We start from the raw sequence: 23,876 nt of genomic DNA, 5'->3' as shown, positions 1-23,876 counted from the left end.
CTGACGGTTTTAGATCATCTTTCTGTAGTAAGCACTTTTTTTTGGTGCATTGAAGTACCTCCTTTCCTACTAGTACTCCAGACCTCCTGATGTAAATCCTAGTCTGCTCTCAGTTTGTTCTTGTGAATCAGGAATTCTTGGAACAATACAAACGCATTTGTATTTTTAGCACACATTATGTCTTTTCCATCTGCAAGACACTTACTTAAGCTACTTCCCTTTCCTACTGGCTAAACTATTTTATTAATTGCAATTGATTAGATGGATTTATTATCATATTCTTATTAGAGTATAAGATATTAGGACTTTCCACCTTCATAAAACCAGCCAAAGAGATAGGATACCAGACATAAAATTAAAACTTAAATTAGTATCTTATACTTTTAGCATTTGTTATCATTGGAACAAAACACGACTTTGGAACAATTTAGCAGTGTAAGAAACTATTCCTCATAAACGAAGGCCCTCCATTCCCAGTATACACAACAGATGCTGAATGCACTACAGTGCTAGAACAGGGCGTAATTTCGAACTCTGTAGTGGCCACCTCCAAGAAGAGCACGAGAGAACACGTAAGTAGAAAGGAGAAGGAAAAGAGAAGAACCAGGCAGCAGAGGTGCAATGTACCCTGGAGGGTATGCTGGTCATAACTCCTCAGCTCATCAACAGTCTAACCTATCTCCTGCTAAGCCGACACCGCGTTTCAGTTGATAATGCAAGTTCTCAGCCAGCACCACTGTGTTTCAGAACAAGTTGTACTTGGCAGCCTGCCATGGTGCTGAGTGATCCTTCTCCTGTGGGATTCCAGAGCTTCCACAAACACAACAGGTCACTTTCCACTAATGTGACATAAAAGAAAGAGATTGAAAATGTCAGTGTTGACATTGGCTGCCTGCAGAAATCAGTATGCAGAACTGAGCTCTGTTTACAATGCCGAAGTTAAAGGGAAATCACGCAAGTCCCGCTTTCCCCACCCGACTTCACCTCTCCCGCACGCAGACACGCTACAGCACTGAACAGCTGGGCTGGAATTTTTAATGAGCACACATCTAGCTTTAGGATGATAATGGTTGAATACCAAACGCTGTATTGCCCCGCTGCTGGGAATAACCTAACTCTGGCTGTGTGCCGGACGGCACGCACAAATACCCAGCAACGTGCACTCTGGGTGTTTCTCTTGGCCTGCTTATCAGTGAAAACACCTTTTGTAACATTTTGTACATTCGAAGGATTTATTTTTTCTGTAAAAGAGTCAATAAATGTAAGGTAGTATTTTGGCTAGTTTGGTAAATTAGTACTGCATGGATTGCCTTGCAAGTTCTTGTACAGAAGGAAATGCCTTAATCTTAACCATTTGGCTTAGTAATGCACTTAAAGACACTTCAGCAAATGTTGGAGAAATGCTTTTTTTTCTTTTCAGACCAGATTAATTTCAATGCCACTTTCAGATCACACAAGCAAATCCAATAATTGAAGTCTGAATATTAACTATGAATGAGTAGAATGGCATACAAATAAACTGATGACCTGCAAACATGATCTAGTTTTTAATGTGAGAAAACGTGATCACAGAACTATAAAATGGATAACAAAAATTGGTAAAATGCTTTGGCAAGCAATCCATCAGTGTTACTATCGGTATGTCTCATATTACACTTCAGAAGAGGATATGTCAAAATACCTGGGGGACTATTGATTTAGCTCTAGCAGGCTTAGAGCCATCTAGATTTCTCTCCCAAAGACATGCTGTGTTCAAATCGAGGCGAGTCAATTCTTAAAAAAAATCAAGAGAACTAGATCAATTCACACAATTGCAGGTATAACCCACAGTATGCAGGAAAGAATAAAAATTTTAATCAGGATGGTTTTATATGAATGCCAACAATATTTTAGTCATGTGCCATCTTCTATATCCCATTATTTTTACATTAATGAGTAAATGAACTGTGAAAAGATGTTGGAAAACACAGGAGAGAGAACATACATTGGTTAGCCAGTCAGCTTTTTGGATTTTTTTTACAAATTTCATTGATGTTATGCTTCTATAGTCTAGTTGTACGGCACCAGCAGAAGCCGGCTTGCCACTGACTGCTTGTATTGTCTGTTTATTGGTACCCACTTGTGTTGGTTCTGGAGCTGGCTGCTTACCAATTTCCCTATCTCCGTGGATTATCTCCTCTATTTTGATACATTTTCTGAAGACCTAAGGCAACTGCATATTAAAATAAAACTAGAGTCTTTTTTTCAATCCTTGCAGTAAATTTAGGAATTTAGTTAGTCAAAATATCTCCTGTTGTGGATGTGGGATTCCAAATCAATCAGTATGTAATCACAATAATTTTTATTTTGGAAACAGTAATAGAAACCTGTATCAGCTATTTTCAATGGAATGTTGGTCTTAAATAACTTATGGCTTTCTTTTGATCTCAAATATTGTTTAATAAAGTTATTATTTTGAATTCTTTTGATATTACACTATATACTCTTCATTGAGACTCTTACCATAGTAGTACAAATCAAGAAGATACCTACTGTGAAACTTACTCAAAAAACTTAATAAATAATCAGGTGGCTAGACTGCACTAAGCTACATACTTTTACAGCTAAAAACCCACTGTGAAAACTGGTCGTTGAGTCTTCCTCCATCCTTTAACCACTTATTAACCCAAGTGAGGATCTCCCCTCTTAACCTCTGGCAGTTTAACTTGCACGGGAGCCTTTGACATGCATGATTTTTTTAATTAGCATTTACAAATAAAAGTAGACTGTATCAACTGTTTTTTTCCTCATTCACCTGTTCAGTGACTTCTTTAAAGATTCCAATAAATTTGTGACAAAAGTTGACTTTTCCTGAATATATAATATTTATTACTGTGTGAACTCACTCCACTTTTAAAGTAGTTTCTATTTATTTGCCTGGTACAGTTTTCAACGTAGCAGCATTATCCTAAGAGAGGGAAACATTATGCATACTTTCTCTTGCATATCACAAAGACAGATTTCCAAGACAGACTTTCATTTAGCCATAACTATTGCACATCAGTTAGCAGCTGGGATCTTACATAAGTCAGCACATTGCACTTGAATGTTAGGTGGCTGATTAGAGAACTGCCAAAATGCCGTATTAGTTTACAAAAAACAATTCTAGCTACTGAAGACAGAGTGCAGGAAGTCATTCAGGGTAAGAGAATGAAACAAAAAGCTTAGAAAAAGCTTAACATGAACACGCATAAGTTAATTAGAATATTTCTGTATGTTTTATCCTATTTTGCTCAGTTACAAGGCATGTAGTTTAATAAAATCAGAGTGCAGTAAAAGGACAGGGTATCTCTGACCTGCAGGCTGAAATATATCATGGAAATACTCAAACCTGTCTCATAGGGTTAGTTCAGGTGTCAAAAGCAGTCTAGCTGGGCTGTCAGGGAAGTCAGTTAGGCAATTTACTAAATAGAACCCTACCCTTGTTTAAGATGACTCAAATCATCCATTATAACAATAACTCAGGAATGCCGGGCAGTTTACTATCATGGGTTTTTATCTAATAACAACAGATTAATACTTAATTAAGATTTTCTGAAACCAAAGATTTGCCCGGAGTACAACATAGGGCACTGCAGAAATACCTGCCACTACCTATGCTATATTTGAACTGGAGGTTATAGGAAATGTTTACACAGCACATGCTGGGCAGAGTAGCTGTATTAGCTATTTTGCAAAGGCTGTTGACCTAGTAAATCTGAGCAGAGTGCCCTGTGAATGTACTGCTTTCAGGACCTAGCTATCTCTGCACTGCATAGCACCATGTAAACATCCTTGAGAACCTCTGTTTACTCACAGTTCAGGCATGGCAAGCATAACCACCACGTTAGCTTCTCAAGTCACCTTTCTAAAATAACCTAAAGTCCTTCAGAGGAAATATTTCTGTAGGCAAGAAGGCAGAGAAAGGCTTTAAATCCACCCAGTATCAGGCTTCTCCACTGAGACTACCAACTGCTTTTTTAAGAAAAGCCAAGCTGTGATGTGTACTAGCTGAGGGGCAGCCTAATGTCACAGCTAGACTTATTTATTATTAGCTTGTGCCAAAAATGTTAGTGTCCCTGCCCATGAGCTCCTACCCCTACATTCCCAATCTCTTTTGTGGCATGGAATTGACCAAAAGTTTTGACATCCTATCTCCAAATTCCTGCTATAGAAATTAAACTGTTTGCTTGTGTCTTACAACTCCAGTACTTACAAAGTAGGTAATCTCTGCTGCTATATCAACAGAGAATCTTCTGGCCATCAAGTCTGTGAAACCCAAGGCTAGCCTTGCTTGACAAACACGTATTTATTTTTTTGACTAGGTATCACAGTGGCCTCTTTTGCGAAAAAAAAATAATACTTCTTCTAATTATGCACTCTCAGTCATCTGTTCCTGATTCCTTTCCCATAACACTTACATCTTTTCAAGGTTAATATCACTCCATGATTATATGTAGAGAATTGTATAGGGAAAGATTGAGAGTATAAACAGGAGACAAAGTACATATTCAGCAAACTAATATTTTAAAACAAGTTTTCCTTCATTTTTAGAGTGATCTGGTGCTTTTTTTGTTAACAACAGTTTATTATTTGTCAAAGAAGGATTTGTGTACTGGGCAAAATAATCAGTAATAACTAAAAGCAAAAATTACTCTCAAGTTTGGAAAGATAACTGAAAGGAGCATTACATCTTGCCATAAAAAAAAAACAACCCACACTGTGAACTGAGATTACGGACCTGATGGTGTTCAAATCTAGATACAGAACTGAATACAAGGTATGTTTTTCCCATAAACCATATTTCTAGAGTAAAACTGAAAGGAATCACAGACCCACTTTCTCATCTAGCCCCTGGAGAGCACTCCATTTTGTCTTGTAACAACTAGTGTAAGGCATTGAGCAACTTGATTGTTACTTTAACTGTGGTAGGACATTAACAGATAAACAAAAGGTTCTTAGCACTTCTGTTCCTTAAATCCCAGCCTGCACTTGTAAGATGGTCTTGGGTTTTTTCATTCTCTCAAGCCTAACTCACAGAATCTGTTATCCTTGAATCAGTAGCATGCCTTTATTGAAAAAAAAACAAAAAAACAATCAAATGGCATTTATGTCAGCTAAGAATCTAAATCAGACCTGCACTAAATTTTTGTCAGCTTTCATTTGTGTATTCTATTCAACAATAACTCCTACAGAGGTCTGTCTTTAAGAAAAACGGAAAAGATACTCTGTTGGCTCTTGCAGTCTGTTTTGGTAACAAAGAAAAACATGATGCATTCCTCTAAGGAAGTATTGATATGAATCATCCTATTTAACAAAAGGTGTATTAGAAGAAAATGAATCATTGTTTGCTCTATGCAGTACTCCAGCACATTGTAGGTACAAATATTATTCATCCAGATGTGTAGTAACCTCACTAAAACACTCTTCTTAAGTATTTTAGCCATAGACACATTCTCCTTCTGGAATTTACAACTACCTTACTTTGTGAACAGATACAGCTGAGGGACTGTTGGAAAAGTAATTGGTAATACATTAGGTTTGTTGATATTTGCATAGCATCTAAAAGAAAATTAGAAATCAAGATTCTTTATCTGTTTAATTATTTATATTGATCTTAGTTTAGTTTACAGTTTAGTTTTTATTTATTTTAGTTGCTTTTGTAACTCTTTGTATTTATTGTCTACAGAAGATTAGAAAAACATTCAGTCGCAGCTTTGCCTGAATAAACTGTCCCAGAAAGCTTACAATGGCATTCTTACATATTGTTAACTTATTTCAATATAAGATTGGAAAAAAGTTCTGAAATTATTTATGTCTAGGAGTATATGCATCACTAACACTAGACTGTGTACTATGGACTTTTAACTAGCAAATGACTGGGCAGGCTTTGCCCCTAAAAGGATGGACATTAACCAAAAAAAATAATCCATTTGCGTTTTGTTCTGATACACTATAGGCATGAGCATTGAAGGTCTGTGTTTGTAAGACATTATTACCAACATATATATATAGCTCTTGAGTCACATATGACTTGTGAACAGTTTGAGTGCAGCTCCATATCAAACCTACATCACTGGATTGGCAACAAAAATGTAGGGATTTCAAGTACTCTGCTAAAGGGACTTCTAGACTGTCTTGGGAGTGAGCTGCATGCTCAGGTCTGTCCAACTGTGAAGCAATATAACCTGTAATAGCTGTTGTTATTTCCCTTCTCTGGAGCATCTTTCTTATGGCTTTATCTCTATGTTACACAGCTAGTGGAGATGGGCCACATGTAGATGCCTTGGTGGAAATGTGCAATTTTTAGTTAATAAAAAAGAGACTCTCTTTACTTTTTCTTTTTTTTTAGGAAATTGTGTTTCTAGATTCAATTGCTTTTGCAAATTGTGAAATATTTTACAAAGTCACAGAAAGCAGTCAACTTCTGGAGCGTGCTACTGTTGTTCCGTGACTACAGCTGGCTGCATTCCAGCCCAATATACTGAGTCACAAACTCAGTCCCCCTCTATTATTCTTATAGAACCTTGTTCTTGTGTGTGACTCAAAAGCTTAGGATTCTCTTAAACAATACATTTCTAGAGTCTCATTCTTGGTTGTCAGCTAATCATCTGTGAACTCCCTGCAAATATTTAAAAAACAAGCCAGAACAGTTGTGTTGACTCAACAGTGCCCTATACCACCTTTCGGTCAGGTAATGTACACAAGAGGAGTCTCTCTCATTAAAGACACTGCCAAAGGGCCAAATTCTTGCCCTTTCTGGCAATCAAAAAGAATAGCTCCATTAGATCCCTTAAAATTTAGAGAAATGTGTTACATCTTTGCCGCTTTTACTTGCTTCTGCTTGTACAGGCAGGTTCTAGCACCTTTTATTGCCTTCAAGTGAAATCCTAAATCCACAGGAACACAGAAAAATGAAGGCCACTTACCCAAAACTCTACTATCTTTCCTTTTTATAATTCTAAATATCTACATCATCTTAAAAATACTACTTTCACTAATTTCATCTTAGTATTTTTCATATATTGATTGGTACATATGCACAAACATTTCAATTTGTGCAGACCGATCATAACCAATTCTTTTAGCTTCTATAGATTTAACAAGCAGCCCAAAAATTTATCAACCGCTATGGAAATGAAGTGCACCAATTTTTTGCATGAGAATTTAGACAAGCAAATTCAGACTGCATATAAACATCCATGGGTGTAAAAACTTTTAGAAGATGCTTGTGTAAATTCGGTTCTTATCAGAGGTTCAACAGGGGAGGCTTTCCCTACTGTATCTGGAATTGAAGAGTTACAATCTTTGTCACCTGTTCTTCAGTTTTGAGCAGATTTATATCTGAGTTTTAGCAAAGCAACTTTAGACATCACCAGCTTTCAATTCTTTGATATCCTAACCAGTTGTAGCTTGTCACACAATATTCAGAAATATTTCCTGTAACATTAATCAGGGAATCATTTCACAAATATGATCCTAGAAAAACATACAGTATTGTATTTGTGTGAAGGCACCGAAGTTCAGAGATAAGGCAGGTGACAAACTGACAGAAACACAAATTTTCAAGATACAAAAAATGTAATTTAGCATAAATATAAATTGTAAAACCTTTCTTATCTTTATTACGCAGTCTCACTGTCTATGAAGCTGCTCTAGATTTATTATGAAGCTAAGAACAGAATTAGTCTCAGAGAAGGGGGAATGAAGTACACTCATATTCTCTGACATACTATAAGTAATTCTTTTGCAATGAAAGCACAACTTTGCCTCCCTTTTTGCTCTTAAATCTGTAAGATAGAATTCTCTTTCCACAGCTTGCAGAAGGCAAATTCACTACCATGCACAAGCTTATGACTCCACCCTAGCCTCCCATTTTAGGCTGTACTCACTCCCAAAATAGCAGCGCTTGTACCACTCAGTGTCATTTCATGCAGCTCTAGTGGACGTATTTTTATAATGGACTGTAGACACAAGAAGGAGAGTAATTTTATTAACTACGCGAACAGTAAAAAGATGGATTTTAATTTACAGCTAGATAAAAAAAATCAAGCATGTTTACCTAAGAAATGTAGTATTTGCTTAGAAGAAGTCTGAGAATGGATACAATTAAACATGTATTTTAGCTTTGCCCATGCAAATGTGAGCAGCTTTCAGGAATCTTCTTTGTTATCTGTACGTACTCATTATTCCAACACATAATTATTTTTAAAATACCATGATGACATGATGTTGTTGCAGAATATTATCTGGTATTCATGTGAAAACTCATCTCTGCCAGCTCTCCCATGAAACAGAAGAAAAAAGATTTTCTATGAATAAACCAAATCCCACTCAAAGTAACATTCCTCCTCCTATATAGCAACTTCCTTCACTCCAAAAATTTGGAAACAAGTCAAAACCTCTGTAAAAAGACTGTTTTTCCACATAAGTAAGCAGAGGCAAAGATAGTTTAAGTGACTTAAGCGTGACCATAATCCAACAACCCATTATAAACAGTGTATTACAGTATCTGTTCAGAAAGCACCTAAAGACTCAGGAAATGATACCTGATTGCAGATGCATTTGTCGTACTAGCCCCCAAAAATATTATGAAACACTGTTCTGTTTTTTAAATCTTCAGATTTACAATCAATAATAATGTTAATTAACTTCAGTAATGATATTTAAATCTTATTGCTACATACAAACATACTAGTTTGCAGACTGTGTAAACTATAAATTATAGTTTCTTTTGGCACTTCTATTAAGAAGTGTAACATTGGTTCATGAAGATGTGGGTAATTTCCAGAGATGGTGCCTTTGCCAAATCACAGACGTTCTGAGTCTTGTACAATTAAAAGATGGAATTCCTCTGAGGTGAGTGCTTTTTAGACTTAGAAACACTGAGATGGCAGAATGTCTCCTGGATATGATAATAAAGCATTTGCTCTGGCAACAATAGAAAAAGTGTTTTCATTATCCCACTAATATCTACAAAGGAGTAAAAATACAACTCCAGAAATGGTTAATTATACACTGTATTTCACTCACAGTCTTTTGAGTTACTCACATCAACAGGAAATACAGCAGATAATATAGCAAACACTGTGTAGAGGATGTAAACAGTATTATCTTCAAAGAAATATTAATGACCTCCTCTTTCAGGAATCTGCCTTGATTTCCTATGATAGTTCAAGACTGAGAAATGTGATGAAACAGTGGAGGATGTGTTTCTCAACCAAGTAGGAACAGGAGTTTTCTGGATGGAGATAAAGGGGGTTTTGACTTAATCAACAGAAGCAAAATAAACAGGAAAAGATTTTGTATTGAAAATTTCCACGCAATTTTTATTTTCCAAAGTTTCAGAAATTTACTTTCCCTTTTATCTTCAGCAATCTCAATGTTACTTAAAGATATTTATGTCCCAAATTTGTCTCTGTTTTTTTTTTTTTTGTTTAAAAGATGGGGTTGATAGCACTAATCATCAATAGAAATTAAATCCTCTGGGTTTCAAAGAAGCTTTGGAAAAACAAGAAAAATCAAATTCAATCTAATAAAAACAAGAATAATTTCTGGACTACAGTGTGGTACTGAAATGGTGTATCAACAATGGTGAATTTTACATCACATTCTAATTCTCAGGCTCGGAGCAAATTTTATTTCAGAAAGAATGCAATTTCAAAAGTGCAATGACTATACTCTCCATTAAAAGGTCTATCTTTCTTGTATTATTATTAACTAATGTACTAACAAACTTCAAACAATTTTTTGATTGATTCTGTTCAAATGTCATCAAATTTTCTTTAGCCCTGCCATTCATAGACTTTGTCCTTTTATCTTCCCATCTCAGTTTTCTACAATTCCTAATTTTCAGTTCATTTGAAGTGCTATTTCTGGGTTTTATATTTGTATTGTATATATGATACAACAAACATTTACTTAATTTTTTTTTTCATTTTCCTTTCATCAATTTTCCTCTTAATTTTTTTACAAGTAAAAAATTTGGGAGCAACAAAGAACTAAGAGAAATTGTAATGATGACCATAGCCTCGTACTCACTTATGCTGAAGACAAAAGAAAAGGTATCAAGCAATTGATAATAATAACTAAAGTATATTGATTACTTTAATATTATATTCCATTGTCAAACTTTGCATATGTTTTCTATTGTTCTCATGAGGATACTGATGTAAATTCAAGACAAAAAGCTTTCCTAAATGTAGTGCCACAGACCGTAGATCCAAATTTAAGCCTAACCACTGAATGAATCTGGGATCCAATTCTAACAGTCGAATGTTTCCTTAACACCATAGCAGGCATGACTTCAGTACTGACTCAGCTATAATGATGAAACCTATTAAACCACTGACATCCTTTCTCGTAATACGATGAATTTTTCTTACACATCTCCCATTCAAGTACAGACGAGGCCCAACTCTGTTTAGTTTCTGAGATGTTAGATGATCCTACCTCAAGCACAAAAGCATTTAAACTAACATGCTTATTAGCTTTCTTAATGTTAAAGTGATTAACGTGTTACCTCTTGCTAATTTTGTGACTCAAAGAACAGGACATTTGGCATTACTAATTTCTGAAGTTTTGTTAGATTTATTTACTTTTTTCACTATTGCAGCAATTGCAAGCTATATAAAATGAGACGCTAAATGAGATACCATTTCTATAAAAATCTTTTTCAATACATAAATATATATTACTACAAAGTAGTAGTATATGTGTAATAAACCAAATTATTACCTCAAGCCCTATAATGTACTCAGTGCTACCACTGATTATCTAATGACTAAATCTATTCATTTAGATACCCATAATTTATGTTTATAAGTTCTATATTAAGTTTCTTTTCTGTTCTGGAATACGTGTTCCCTAGTGAAGATGCCTTGCATGTGGATATTGGGCATTACTGAAGAGACATGCTGGCAGACCTGAACTCGTGCTGCTTGTATCTTATGCTGAGGTAAACCAATTTTGGACAAAAAAAGTGTGCAGGCTAACCAACCTTGTCGAACGGTTGGGCTTTTTAGTCTGGGCATGCTATCACGCTAACATACCTGTATGGCTGCTGGATGCCACGCAGGGTTTCTTAGCTCTGTCACAGCACAGAATTAATGCTTCTGAGTCAGAGCTAGATCGTGGCTGGCTATCTTGGACTACAGGCATAAAAACTCAGGTCTATCTGCACAGACATGCCCAGACCCATTCTAGCAAAGATTTCAAAATAGTTATAATATGTTTTATGAACTTGAAATAAATATGTAGGTCCAAATACTACTCTTATGTACGCAAGTGCAAATCAGGAGTAACTTCAGGTCTGCTTCTCCAAATCTGCACTAGCGCCACTGAAAGAAAGATCTGCTCCTATAACTTGAAGGCGGCAGAAGCAACCGCTCATGCTTTTCAGAAGAGACTGTGGCTCAACTTGTACTAATATTTACCTTAAGATAGCAGCATAAAGATAGAGGACCATAAATTTTTAACACAAAGAGAGAGACTTGCTGAATAAAGTAGGATTAACATTACCATTTCATTATTTATTTGATCTTAGAATGTGAAGGACTAATTAAGGGTGGCTAGAATATGTCAAGAATAGGCAAATTATTGATCATTCTGACAGAAGGACCGGAAGTAAGGTTTGTTTTGAAACTGGGTACTCTGTTTAAATCTGTTTATTTCTGTACTAAGTCTAGGCACTTTGAGTTGTCATGATGACTCAGAGCAAAGTTGCAAACCCTAACTTCTACAAAGAGATTAGTCACTTTGGGGTTTTTTTTTTGCACTGAGCTGCTCTGAGTCAGCTTCAAATTGTTGCACATAGAGTACCTGGGTACATCTTCAAATGGTGCAGGTAACTTTAGTGCAAATTTCTCAAAGAAAAGCAGTCTCTGTATATCTGAGCAAATAACTGACTGGGCCTACCTCCTCTAATATCCCCAGATAAGAACTGAGTTTTAGAATGAAAGAAGGCATTTAAATATGTACATAAGAATAAACATAGGGATATTGTCTGTTGCACTTGTTCATTCTTTAAACTTATTTATGTCATTTACATGTATATCCTTGATTGTCTTCTCTAATTACCCATCTAAAAGACAAAAAAAAAAGTAATGAATTCTATAAACTTATTTGGGACATAATTTATTTGTGAGACTGCATGAAATACAGTTTCATTACATCATACAATGCTTTTATGCTGAAAGGATTAGCACGCAATGCCAGGTTCACTTTGCAAGATTCAAAAATAATTGAAATTTGGAACATGAACACTTCAGAATCTGCTTTAAGAAGCAACGGCGGAATGTTAGACAAGAATTTGAAATCTTCTGAACACTATTCCTTTATAAACTGCCTGGAAATAAATGCATTGCTGTGAAATGGAGTGATACAAATGCATACCTTCTGCATTTTATCTTCAGGATTTTTAGGATAGAAATTTTGGAGAAGTTTTTTATTCAAAAAAATTAAGTACTTTATTTCAAAATATATCAAATGCCTTTATGAAAAAAGAGAGGTAAGCTTGTTCCAATCTAGTATGAAATATAATTTAGAGACCCACTGCCCCGATATTATTATTCTTCATATTGTGGTAAAGGTCATGCTGCATATTGTACAAATACACAGAAATAACACTGAACTGTCAACAGTACTAAGTAACAGAATATTCGATTACTGAAAGCACAGTAGTAAGGGAAGCCCTGAAAGGCATTAAGTGATTGATTTTGCACCGATACAACATATTTACACATACTCTTTACTCTCCCCTACTCTCACTCATATCAAGCCGTGCGTATAGGGGAAAACTACCCTATTCTCCAAGATGCATCAGGAAGCATTGAGTTAATCCATACTGATGTGTTAAAAAAAAGTACAACATAAAACAAATCCTATAAATGATGCCACAATTACCTAAAAAGGCACTATAGATAACGTCTCTTCTCAGAACTCCATAAAACTGTGAATAATACCATGGAAGCAGACTAACACTTGTTCAGTGGCCACATGGTATGCCAGTCATAGAGACAGCCTAGATCAGGTTTATCAGTTTTACCTTCTCCATCACAAGGGTATATCTTTCAGATAACTGTTAGGTTCCTAAAAAGCACAGGCACATCATAATTTTTATAATTATGATCATTTATTACTCAGTCTATTCTTCATTTTTTGTAAAGTGATGGAAAGTAAAGCTTGGCAAGCATAAAAGATGAACAAGAATAACAGAACAGCCCTGACAACTGAATAGCAGGAGACAGAGCAAATAGTGACAATCCTGCTGTTTCAATTTATTGCAACAAATTTTTCTTCCTGGCTTTATTATAAACTATTTTCTTTTCTAAAAAATTTTAGTTGTGAAAACTACTTTTGAATCCGTGAAAGCTCTTTCTGAAGAACAAACATAGGTGTAAGGATCATACAGAAGGGAATTCCAAGTTACATACTTAAAATTAGATTGCACAATCCATATTTGTGTTGGTGAGCAGCTACTTACCCAAGTAGTCCTACAGGCTAAACTGAACAAATTGGTATTTCCTCATGCATTTCCTCCTGTATTGATAGGTGCATCATTTGTCCCTTAAGTACACGGTTCAGGTAAAATTTTCTTAAAATTTCACTATAAAAGTACAGATGTCTAACATTGAAATGACCAATTTAAACATACACTATCCTGTCTACTTTAGATTTTATTCCTTCATAAACCAGGAAAGAAAATAAACACTACTGACTGTCAGGCTTCAGATAGAATTACTGTTGCTATCAAATTAGGAATTTTAAATGCTTGATTCCTACTAAGTTACCAGAATCATTAACCTCTTTAACCATTAAGAACAATGGACCTTTGCATTGCTAGCTGATCTCATACTAACAAATTAATACTTTAATCTCAATTATTTACAGGTAAATCACTGTTCACCTGTAAAATCTGCTGACTGAATCTGTTAAAAGTCATTGCAGAGCTTAATTAGCTGATCAGCTGATTAATTGCTTGTGCTGTTCTTGAATTCTTAAATTTTACACACAGGAATTATTTTCGTTGTTTTGCATGTGAGTACAACTCATTTTTTGAAAATAACTACCAAGAACTCAGATTTGTTTAATCATATTTTACTTGGTGATTATTAGTGTTGCCAAATCTGTCTGGAATCAAACTCAAACGGTACTTTGCAAGCCATGTAGGTGTTGCTGATATGTTCTCACACAGGGACAGATTTGCTTCCTATAGGGTGAAAAAGTGAGTGCCCAAGGAACAAGCAGTAGTTTCAGACCTGACAAGAGAGCACAGTGTCCCACCTACCTACAAACAAGCAGAAAAACATACTTAATACCCCAGGCATCTGATGGTCACAAAGTTCTGAATGGAAGTTGTAAGGCATTCTTGCATTCTACTCTCTCATCACACCATCCTTCCTGAAAGCTATACTAGGGGTGCTGTGTTAATGAGCAAACCTCGAAAAGACATTATTTCCTTTGATGAGCAAGTGGAGAAGTTGGGGAAAATTGGGTCTGAAATAAACATAATCGTTGTTTTGCTCCCTTCTGTGTCAGCAAGGAGAGCTGACTGGACGTGAGAGACAGAATACGGTTCATCTGGCAAAGGGCTGATAGCATACTCCCCACTTGTGCAATGCTACAGCTCAGGGGAAATATGATTCAGAGGACTGTCTCTGAGTCATAATTTCTTTCTGAGCTCCTTCTGAACTACTAAGACTATGTTTTGTCCCATACTCAGAACTACAAACACAGATTCCATCTTACTCTACATTCTGAAATGCGTCAAGGCATTTGAAAGCATTAACATTATGAGGAGCACCAACACACATGTTCTATTAAGCATGACTTCGCTTTGCAATAGTAAGACAAGACTAATATATTTTATATTAACAAAAAGGCAACCACCCACCGCTAATGACATTAAATGGTAAACCAGCATATTTAGTATCTGTGTTTTCTAAAATGTATTGTCCTACTACACGTTTAAGATAATTAGATATCTCATAGATATCTTATATAGAAGATATATAGAAGCCCACCTATACAAAGCAGCCCGGGGAGTGCTGCGAGCAGAGTGTGGCAAGCGCTTTGTGTGGGAAGGGCATCGTCACACTGCTAGCTCAAGAGATGAGTTCCATTGGTGGTCATCACCCTCCCAGGAGGAGCTTAGCTATGGTACTCACCCAGCAGAAAGCCATGTCCTCTGCACTTGCTAGAATGGATGTGGCAACCCTGACAGAGCTCCCACAAAAACACACAGCTGGTGTGTGTTCAGGTCTCAGGCTGCAGGGCGTGCCAGGGGAATCCGTGCTCAGGCACCTGCTCAGCACGTCCTCCCCTCCTTCTTCACTGACCTCGGTGCCTGCAGAGTTGTTCCTCTCACATATTCTCACTCCTCTCTCTGGCTGCTGTGGTGCAGCAGGTTTTCCCCTTCTTAAATATGTTATCACAGAGGGGCTATCACCATTGCTGATGGGCTCAGCCTTGGCCAGCAGCAGGTCCATCTTGGAGCCAGCTGGCACTGGCTCTATCAGACATGGGGGAAGCTTCTGGCAGCTTCTCATAGAAGCCACCCCAGCAGCCCCCTGCTACCAAAACTTTGCTATGCGAACCCAATACAGTCACATGTCTAGAGTACGATGAACACTGTATTTTGACTTTTCCTAATGGTTATGGAACATCTTTTCTCACTGCGCCATGGATAGAACTTGGTGGAGAATATGGGCATTTTGAATCACCTTCCTCCACATGGTCTATGTTATCAGGACATCCTCTGGATCTCTGGAGACCTTGTCATTGTCTAGATCACTGTAGATGACTTCCAGCACTGCTAATTCTCTCAGGTATTGGATGCCTTCATCCACAGTTGTTCACTTTCCCGTGTAGTTCACAAGATATTCCTTGAACAGACATCTTGCCCTCACACTTGAGAAGAGCCATCTCCAGAGACTGCAAATCACTCCTCTCTTCCAATTCCTCTCTCAATTCCCTGGTTTCTACCAAGGGATCCCAGCTGTTGCGCTTCCTTACCTTCCAATTGCTGATTGTTGGCCCCGTTACTTGGGCACTGGGGCATCCAGGCAGCAATCTGCTCACCTGGCTGGTGGCTGTCATCTTTCCGCATGTCTTGAAGTTCTGATGAGGTCAGGGACTGAGTAGTTTCTGATTCCTGTATGATTTCTCTCACTCCTTCCTCCCATTTCTTTGCCAAAGGACCAGCTTCTTGATCAAACTCTTCCTCTTTTTCCTCCTCCCTTCACTGACCTTGGTGTCTGCATAGTTGTTTCACACACATAATCCTTGAAATCCAGTAACGTCCTGAAATGTTAACAAAAGCTTCTACACTTTCAGATGACCTCATAAAAACAACGTTGACAAAACTGTTTCTTGAGATATCTAACCCACAAGATAGTTCATGGGTCACTAAAGATAATGAATGTTTACGTTACTTTGACAAGAGACATTACAGAGCAAAGGTTTCAGCTTGTGCACAGCAAAGCATTTTTTTCAATGGATTACAGAAAAGACACAACAAAAAATTGGTTTGTCTTGTTTAGTCCTTATTTCTCCCTTTGAGGCTACCTGCTAGCCTGAAATGTTCTACCGCTAGCTATCTTCCTCATCAAGCAGTGCAGTACAACACGAAAAGATACAGTGCTGAGGACACAAAGTCCATACTACAGGGATTTACAGGGTTTTACTTCACACTAACTTTAATTTGATCCTGTAGATTGACTGTTCATTAGCAGCTGGAGTGCATTACGCCTATGTCTGCGTTAGCAAGAAATACGTAACAGTAGAGCAGATCTGGAAGGCAAAGAGTCGGTGTTGCAAACTTGATGTCCACTCTACGTGCATTTTGCAGTTTACCTGACAGTAGTTCTATGCTGGTTCAACAAACAGATAATCCATCATAATGCTGCTGTACCACAGCTTTTGGTTTAATATCATCTGAAAGGAATTCAGTTTGTGCATTCCAAGATTGCTACACACAGCAAATCAAAGCAGGTGAGTGACTTCTAATCCGAACTAAAACACTAATGTAGATACATCACGACTGTACTCCTGGAATGCATCTTTTGGTTTAGATTCCTCAGAAAGGAATCCAGTTTGCATGCTCCAAGACTGTCCTCTTCAAAAGTGAACTCTTAAAACTAAAACACTGATGCAGACACCCCCTTTGCAACCCAGGCAGAGAGAAGCTCAGTTCAGCTTTCTTACAGAGCTCTACACAATTAATTTACTTCTTTGCAGGCATTTGTGCTTTAGAATGCTAAGTTTTTCTGCAGTAGAGTCATTTACTATAACCTGTATCATTCCCAGCTCAATAGTGAAGAGACATAAAACACCCCTTTGCTATCTTGCATAGGCTACCTGTATTGAGGTAGTAGTGTGTAAGTAAGAGAAGCATGTGCAAAGCAACTATCATCCTGTCCTGCAAATGTGTAAAAATGGCTCCATATAGCAAGGCGCTTTCACCCTGCCTTCTCCATGCACTGACTACTGAAGTTACCACAGATATTTATTGTTTCAAGAAAACTGAAATATTACCCTAAGCTAGCACTTACTCTACAATGGAAGTTGGCCACATTTGTTTAAAAGGAAAAAAAAAAAAGTAATAGTAAAGTTACAATTTTTATTTCTTACTGACAGAAGGTCTGGTATTCTCACAAATGGATTACGCTGCCTCTATATGACACGTGGAGGCATTTCCGAGCTGTCAGTCAAAGATACCATGCAGCAAAAATACCAGCCCAACTTTTTGAACAGAAAATTCAGACTCAGCTGAAAAAGAAAACAACACGTGGGAGTACTGGCTTCTGTGTGAAAAAGGATGCTATATGCCAGGATTCCATCTTTAAAATATTTTCCCTTAAGTTAGATGATCTTTTATTTTCTGATAAACACTTTTCTTAAGCTCAGGTGATCATGTGTTGCTCCATTATACAACACCACAATTCTAACAAAACCCGACTCTATTCCATGGTCTTCTATCAGAAAGTACAAGAAATCCAAATAAAGAGCTAGTCAATTAACAACTGCACATACCAATTTTTTTCCTAATTCAGTTGTTCGTAAACATTGAATATATATGCCCTTATAGAACAAAGAATGATAATTCAGACACGGTTAGGAGATTCCCCAGGAATTATTTTCAGAAATTTATTTTGTTGGCCATGACTAGATTAAAAACTCAATATGTCTTGCTGTGTAGATGAGATAGAGTTCTTTCTCTCTTATACCAACAAGAAATGACAAGTTCTGTCAATTAGACAATAAAAGAAAATATAGATGCTAAATGAAAATGACAGCACATAAAACTGCCTAAGTAATAGTCAATTTATTAAGTGTGGCTGTGGTTAAGACAAGCACATGCACACTCATTCCCTGAGACAGATATTGCTGGAGAAATTCAAGTTAAAAGCAATCTGACCTCCACTGGTATTCATGTATTGACACTTTAAGACTGAAGCTGTCATCAGAAAAAGCAAGTACATCAAACACATAAATGTGCTTTGCAACCTTCTATTTGCTGCCTTTATTGCTCTAGAAATCTCCATCAGGAAAGGAAAACACAAATTAGTTGCAACTTCCCAAGTCAAAAACTGAAGTTGAAAGGCAAATAAATTATTTTTTTTAAACTTAAGGCATTTTTACAAGCAAGGATGGAGATAATAATTGCAGAAGCTATATCATCCAGCATAAAGCTGAAATTTCTCATTTTTAAACTGTCTAGAGGGCATTCTCTTTAACTTCCACTAATAATTTTTTAAAATCAAAGAATTAAAGTCATGCTGGCTGATCGATATATAACACCTTTTTGGTAGATATGATGTACTAGCAAAGAAGGTAATAGGAAAGGTTCATTTGCACTCAATTTGAGGAAAAAATGCTTTTCCTTTATGAAAACAGTCCTATCTACTCATTATCATTAATACTTGAAAACTGACACTAATTATACCACTTCTTATTTCCAGTTATATAAATGGGTATTTTTAATTTCTGTTCCACCCTGCTATTCTCCCATGACAATCTGTAAAATTAGTGAATAAAAGTCTGGTTGCTTTAGTAGTTTCCCTATCTTACTGACCTGGACATATGGCCAAAGACTGTGTATCGCAAAAGGGCACATTTATGTTTCTTTCCCTAAAGCAGTTGCATAATACTTCATATAATCCCACAGCTATCATCACTATACAACCCAAACAGCAACCATCCATAAATAGGAAAACAAATAGACAGAATAATCTTACTATTCATTCTTGATCCAGTGAGAAAACGTTTTGCAAATTTAAGCATATGCCTTTGAAAAACAGCATTCTATGGCTCTTTTCACTGCATGGTGACACTATCCCCGATTATACAAAACAGTAAAGAAACCAAGCGTTTGAGTATTTTCTGTAGACAATTATGTGATAGGATTAGATAGATGGTGAAAGGAGTATAATGGAACAAGTAAACAACCAGATCTTCATTATCAGAGAGGTGCTGAGCACCCGCAGCTCCCTCTAAATTAAATCTGGCAACTCTTTAATACATCTGCCTTTAATCTTTGTGCCTAAAAGTCTTAAATTCAAATCTATACATTTTCATAAATGAGCATCACAATAAATGCTGTGAAGGTTCCGGTATCTTACTTCAACACAGCAAGGGAGCCCTGGATGACAGAAATAAGAGTTCAAATAGCTCATGCCTGGAAAATGCATGTTTAGGGCACTCTTAACACACAGTGGATTCTACGCATTTGCAGGGATAAAGGAAGCCCTCAGGTTGGCTTTTACAGTGATTTTTATATAACCCTTGATATCTTAATACCTGAGGTTCTCCGTCATTAACAGATTTTTTATCTCCAAAACCCATTCTTTTGAGAGAGGGAGGAATTATTATTTCCATTTAATGACTAAGGAACTGAAGAAAAGATAGACTGAGAGATTTGCCCAAGGATGTAGGGCATACCTGCCACAAACCGAAGCAACAGCTTAGAATTCCTGATCTGTGCCTCAAACAGAAGGCATTTTTGTCCTCTAGATCTTGGTTAAGAAATGTCATAATCATTTCATTGTCTCATTCTACTGACATACAATGAATGGAGAAGTTTCCCTGTTTGCAGAATAACCTAGCTATAACCGATTAATTTAAAACCGCTATTTTATTTGACTTCAGGAGCTAACTTTGCCTGTTGTAAAAATCACAGTATGTCCACACTGAGAACAGAACTGCTATGAAGTTAATAAGAGCAGGCTACTTCAGAGATGTAAAGATAAAATGAGACTTCTAGGGGAAGAGTTTGGGCCATAAATATACATTATGAAGAATTACATTAAATTATTTTGCGAACTAAGTTAAAACGGTTAATAAAACGTTAGAAATGTATACAAATCTATAATTAGTGAAGCAGTGCAACACATAAAATTAAAACCTGTGAAGCTTACCTTTCACTCAACGTCCTTTGGTTGCTAAATACTTCTGGGATATTTTTATTCTACATTTCTACAGAAAGGTAATCTGGAGTTCCTTTCCCTTTTGTGAACATGTCATGTGTAAGATTGAGCTAGGATTGTGTTTTACTACTCAACAAAACTAATTTCTCCTTTGTCTTTTATTGGGTAGTTACTTCTGTAGATGCAACTAAGGATGGACATAATATAGGCTGGTGAAACTAAAAGAAATGAGCAATAAATCATGTGACATTGTGTCCGAAACAATTTACCTCTTATATCTTAACTGAATTAATAATATTGCTCTCTGTGGAATTTCACAGATGCCTACAGGAACCCATTACTTGTCGCTCAGTACTTCTGCAGCAGATGACATACATGGTCCACCATTTGGCTCAACAGTACGACTACCAATCGCTTAATTACTTCGTATTATGCACATTATGGCCACTTGTGGAAACTATAATGAAAGAAATGGTTTCAAATTTCTGGTCTTTTACAGTGCCTGCCTCATGCAGACACTTGGTAGGGTAGAAAGAGCAAATAAATAAAACACAAAGCAAACATACCTGCAGCTCTAAGAACTACAGGTTCTTCAAGTCTGGTGAAGATCAAGAGACACAAAGAGGGCATCTTGATTTCCCTTTGCAGTTGCTGGAAGATAATGCAACCACAGTTAAGGAAGCATTTCATACTCAGGCTATGTTGGTTTCTGTAAGTAAAACTGAAGAATATAAAACTGACTTTATAGAACAGTGGGGCACTGACTTTACAGAGTACACTATGACTATGTGCTAGAGCAGTAGCCAGAGAAACAGTGAGACAGAAACCTACAAAAGTTTGTGAAAGTTATAGTAATTTGTGACATAGAAGATGGTAAAATTAGATCTTATCCCATATGTAAACAATTATTTTAGTAATGGAAGGATATCGTATACTAACAGGTATTCTTACATATTTTGTATAAGCTACAAAAATAAAAAAATATTGCTACAGAATATCAATAACTTTGATTCAATAACTGCATCAAAGACTCTAAACATTTATTTGAAGAGAGATAAAACAAATTAGTCATTCTTCCTACTAATGAAAGTTGAGAAAGTGCATGCAAATTAAAGATTAGTTTGCAGCTTGGGGAAGTATTTCCTAATAGCCACATAGAAAAATATGAACAATTTAAGTTTTCAGGAAAGCTAAGCATTCTTTTTAAGCCAGAGGGCCCATCAGAAAAATCCCTGTCTATTAGCTGTTCTTTGCAGCTACCCCTGGGTCTGATCCCACTCATCCACCACCCCAAAATTCTACATGACTGAATTATGCAGACATCGCTTTCTCAGCTCCCTAGCAAAACCACTGCAAGTGCAATGTAATAGTAAAAGACTTTAAAAGAGACCAGAAAACACTGGTACATTTCTTCTTACATACAGAGACAGCTTATTCATAGTTACTGTCAAGCAAGCCCAGAGGTTGATGACTAAAAAAATAACATAAACAAAATAGAAAACCCAAGCCCTTTCTTTCAAATTGTTTCCTTTCTTCCTCCCACATGTATCCTTCAGCAACCAGCTGGGGTAAGCGTGCAATGAACACAGTTCACCTTGCTCTATAGTTGTAAGGCTTTAATATATTTAAAACCATTTTAAATTTTCATGTGGAAGGATAGAAAAGAAATCCAAACAATATATGGAAATGCATGGGCAGTCTCAGCTCCACCCAACAGACGGACCACATCATAGAAAAGAATGAAAAATAAAAAGAATGCATCTTCAAAACTCAGTTTAATTTTACCAGGGCCTATCAACAATATAATGCAATGTAATTGTACAGCTATTGCATGGCAGAATCAATGTTACTAGGGTGTTTAGTTGTGTATTTTCATACTAATATGTTTGAATTTCTCTAAAAATTAAATTTAATCTCAGTTTCCTAGTGTTTATAATACTTGTTTGGAGAATCATTACATTTCTGTAGTTACAACTTATTCACTGTATTGCCATAACACTTAGGAGTTATAATCATGGACGAGAACATATTGTGTTAGATGCTGTAAAAACACAAAACAAAAAAAGATTGCTGTTTAAACACATGATGAGGAGGCAGTGGACAGATAATGGAGAAGTACAAAGAAATAATGAGGCATTAACAATCAATATGGCAAGTACAAGATTTGGTGCGTCAGCTCCCAAATTGAGTTACTGGACACTCCAAGAAAATATCTTTTCCCACATCTGAGAGGCAGAATGAAGGAAAACATAGAGCTATTTATCCAAAAAAATTTAACAAGTGGGTGGTGGAAGTTGGTGTCAGGGATTGGTGAGAGTTGTCATCTAAATAATGAATCATAGGTGAGGCAGACAAAGAACGACCTTGAGAGCAAATCAAGGTAGGAAAGCTGCTTCTGTTCCCGGCCCTGACAGTTCGCAGGCAGAGTCAAAGAACTGCTGCACTTCTATGTCAATTAAATGCCTCTGTTCGGACACTTGGTGAGCTGGCAAAGGCAAGAATTCATTAAGAGAGGAAGAAAGCGTTACAGAGGTAGGTAAAGGGCTAGAAATGGTTCCGCACCCTCCAACGTTCTCTCTTAAATGGTGAAACATCTGTACATCTGGTAACACCTAGCCCCGCGTTTTAACAGTACAATTAATCTAGACGGCAGAGAATTTTACGGCACCCAAGCACCCACTCACAATTTGACTGCAAAACGGAAGGATTTTGCTCCTCACTCATCACATTTTGATCTAAAATTCAGGGATTATGCCAGTGGCCTGCTTGGATACCACAGGCTGAAGATCACAAGCTGCATCAAGCAGCCACAGCAGTAACGCCGGTTGCTAGTCACGCCAAACCCAACACTGACTGGCACCGGCCAGTCCCCAAAACCTCGACAATTGTCGAATGACATCGCAGTGTATCAAAAACACTAAAAATCCCCACTGTACCACAGAGCACGACGCATGGTCGCGTCAGAACAAGCAACACGAGTTGCGGGAGGGGGACGTGGGGCTTACAGGGGACGTGAGGACGAAGGAGCCGAGGCCGAAGCCGCGCTGTACGCGCCAGGCGTGGGCTCCGCTGGCCCCTGCCCGCCAGCCCCTCACGGCAGCAGAGACCGGCCCCGCCCGCGGCACGCGAACGGCCGCTTTTGCACTCGGCTCCAACGGTCGCTCGCGCGCTGACGAGTTGTTTACTTCCTCCGCGGCGGGCGCGCACCCGCTCACCCCGCCCCGCGCTCCGCCACCGCCCCGCGCGCCCGGCGTCCCCCGCCAAGCTCCGCGCTGACCAATCGGGGCCGCCTCCGGCCGCGAGCGGGGGGGTGGGGCGGAGTGTGTGCGTTTCGGGGGGAGGTGGGGCGGGGAGGGGGAGGCTGGCGAAGGCAACGTCAGCCGGTAGCTCTCCGTCGGACGGGACTTTAGCGCTGATTGGCCGCGGGATCTG

At 37.6% G+C, this 23,876-nt stretch overlaps 1 protein-coding gene across 3 annotated transcripts in view; it reads right to left on the bottom strand.

Moving 5' to 3' along the window:
- Window positions 1-23,618, bottom strand: part of NXT2 (nuclear transport factor 2 like export factor 2) — a 72,129-nt gene extending 48,511 nt beyond the window's left edge. The window contains exons 1-2 of one of the 3 annotated variants that reach the window (XM_075763647.1): window positions 23,450-23,618; window positions 21,011-21,095 (exon numbers count right to left, since the gene is read on the bottom strand). The gene's annotated coding sequence lies outside the window, so the exon portion shown is untranslated. The remainder of the gene's footprint in view (window positions 1-21,010; window positions 21,096-23,449) is intronic. The other 2 variants (XM_075763645.1, XM_075763644.1) reach the window with 2 other exon arrangements.
- Between the last annotated feature and the right edge of the window lie 258 nt (window positions 23,619-23,876).

Source organism: Balearica regulorum, chromosome 11 (assembly GCF_011004875.1).
Source record: "Balearica regulorum gibbericeps isolate bBalReg1 chromosome 11, bBalReg1.pri, whole genome shotgun sequence".
Taxonomy (NCBI): domain Eukaryota; kingdom Metazoa; phylum Chordata; class Aves; order Gruiformes; family Gruidae; genus Balearica; species Balearica regulorum.
Note: the sequence above shows the minus strand (reverse complement) of the source record. Positions and strands in the feature narration are given on the sequence as shown.